The sequence below is a fragment of the Chiloscyllium plagiosum genome, chromosome 9 (assembly GCF_004010195.1).
Source record: "Chiloscyllium plagiosum isolate BGI_BamShark_2017 chromosome 9, ASM401019v2, whole genome shotgun sequence".
NCBI classification, from domain to species: domain Eukaryota; kingdom Metazoa; phylum Chordata; class Chondrichthyes; order Orectolobiformes; family Hemiscylliidae; genus Chiloscyllium; species Chiloscyllium plagiosum.
In genome coordinates, this window is record NC_057718.1 from 76950608 (window position 1) to 76953411 (window position 2804).

Here is a 2804-nt window from a genome sequence, read left to right on the forward strand (position 1 = left end):
GGGAGATATATCCCTGGTGGTGGGGTCTGTTTGGAGGTGGCGGAAATGTCGGCGGATGATTTGGTTTATGGGAAGGTTGGTAGGGTGGAAGGTGAGCACCAGGGGCGTTCTGTCCTTGTTGCGGTTGGAGGGGTTGGGTCTGAGGGCGGAGATGTGGGATGTGGACGACGCTGGCTTGATGGTGAGGTTGGGATTGGAGCAGAGGGATTGGAGGGCTGCGCGTTGTGAGGGTGAGAGGTTGGAGTGGGGGACCTTCATCTCCTCCCCCACTGACCTATTGTACTCTATGCTACTCTCTCCCCACCCCCACCCTCCTCTAGCTTATCTCTCCACGCTTCAGGCTCTCTGCCTTTATTCCTGATGAAGGGCTTTTGCCCGAAACGTCGATTTTGCCTGTCCTCGGATTTTGCCTGTCCTCGGATTTTGCCTGTCCTTGGATGCTGCCTGAACTGCTGTGCTCTTCCAGCACCACTTATCCAGACAATGATTCCAGGTAGCTATTCACCACCAAGATGCCTTGCATTGTCTGAAGTTCAGTGACACTGAGTCAAAGATCCTCCAGCCACAGACATTTATAGTAAATTAGTTTTCCTTGGGTCATGTAGCTGTCCATGAGTATGCACATATTGCAGATGCCATACATTTTCTGCTCTGCCATCTTTGAGGTGTTTCATGAATTAACTACTTTACTGATGAAATTTTAATTATGTCTCTGGTCCTGTGTGTGCTTAGATTCTTATTGTTTTAATGAAGTTTTAAATCTTGAAATTCCAACATTAAGGTAAAAAAGGAAATGCTCTAATAGATCCTCCAATCTGATAGCTTTTATGACCATTAGTAAACTTCAATACTGCTAATAAACTTTACAACTAAATGTACCTGATGCACTAGCGAATCAACCCTCCTATCGGAAGGATATTGTGAAACTTGAAAGGACTCAGGAAAGATTTACAAGGATGTTGCCAGGGCTGGAGGATTTGAGCATAAGGAGCGGCTGAATAGGCAGGGGCTGTTTTTCCTGGAGCATTGGAGGCTGAGGGGTGACCTTATAGAGGTTTATAAACTATGAGGGGCATGGGATAGGATAAATAGACAAAGTCTTTTTCCTGGGGTCGGGGAGTCCAGAACTAGAGGGCATAGGTTTAGAGTGAGAGGGGAAAGATATAAAAGAGACCTAAGGGGCAACTTGTTCACGCAGAGGATAGTACGTGTATGGAATGAGCTGCCAGAGGATGTGGTGGAGGCTGGTATAATTGCAACATTTAAGAGGCATTTGGATGGGTATATGAATGGGAAGGGTTTGGAGGGATATGGGCTGGGTGCTGGCAGGTGGGACTAGATTGGGTTGAGATATCTGGTTGGCATGGACAGGTTGGACTGAAGGGTCTGTTTCCATGCTGTACATCTCTATGACTCCATGACAGATAAATGGACAAGGTCTTTTCCCTGGGGTGGGGGAATCCAGAACAAGAGGGCATAGGTTTAGGGTGAGAGGGGTTAGATATAAAAGGGACCTAAGGGGCAACTTTTTCACGCAGAGACTGGTGTGCGTATGGAACGAGCTGCCAGAGGAAGTGGTGGAGGCTATCACAATTACAACATTTAAAAGGCATCTGGATAGATATATGAATAGGAAGGGTTTAGAGTGATATGGGCCTAGTACTGGCAAATGGGACTAGATTAGGTTAGGATATCTGGTCGGCATGGACAAGTTGGACCAAAGAGTCTATTTCTGTGCTGTACATCTCTATGACTCTCAAACAAAACAGTCATTTTCTTCTTTTCTTAAGACAAATCTGCCTGGTTTAAAACTTTTTGAAAAGCTCAGCAGATCACTATCAATTATCATTAGCTGGCACATTCTCCATATCAATATCTCTACAAATCAGAGTCCAGCTGCAAACCAATCAGTACTCCCTTCTCATATAGTATCTGTGTTGTTTTCCCTTTTCTTTGGTATTTTTTGCAAATTGCCCTGATGAATGCTAAATGAAAATGTTTGACAATGTGTATTATTTCAACTATGTCTATCCTTTAACAAAAGATTTACATTTAACAATACGTACCCATGAAGTGAGAGTTATTGCCTTCTACATCAAGGGTGAGGCCTCAAAGAACCCCAACAAAACTGAAGTGAATGAAATTTAGGGAATTGCTCTCCACTGACTGGATTCAGACCTAGCATAAGGTAAAGATAGTTATGGATTTTTAGGTCAATTATCTCAGTGCTAGAATATCAGGGGTTTCTCAGGGCAGTGCCCAAGGCTCAATTATATTTTGTTGCTTTATCAATGAGATTCTTTGCATTATAAGTTCAGAAGTGGTGACATTTACTGACAATTTCACGATGTTCGGTTCCATCTTCACAAAATAGAATCTAATCATTTTATCTTGATGTTCAATGGCATACCACCGCTGAATCCCCACCATCAACATGATTATCATTGAGAAGAATCTGAACTGAGCCAGCCATAGAAACGTTGTGGCTATAGGAGCTGCTCAGGGACTGGGAATCCTGTAACTCACCTATCGATTCCCCAAAGCCTATACACCTCTACAATTTGTGATTGTGATTAATACCCTCCATTTTCCAGGATGTGTGTGGCTCCAACAACACAATCAATCTCGACACAATCCAGGACAAAACAGCCCCTTGACCAACACTCATCCACCATCTTAAATGTTCTCAGTCTTCACCACAGTGCACTGTGGGAGCAATATGTACCACGTGCAAGATAACTGGGACAAACCAGGACCCTTCCAAATGCACAAGCTATAACCCCAAATAGCAAAAGCAGCGGCCT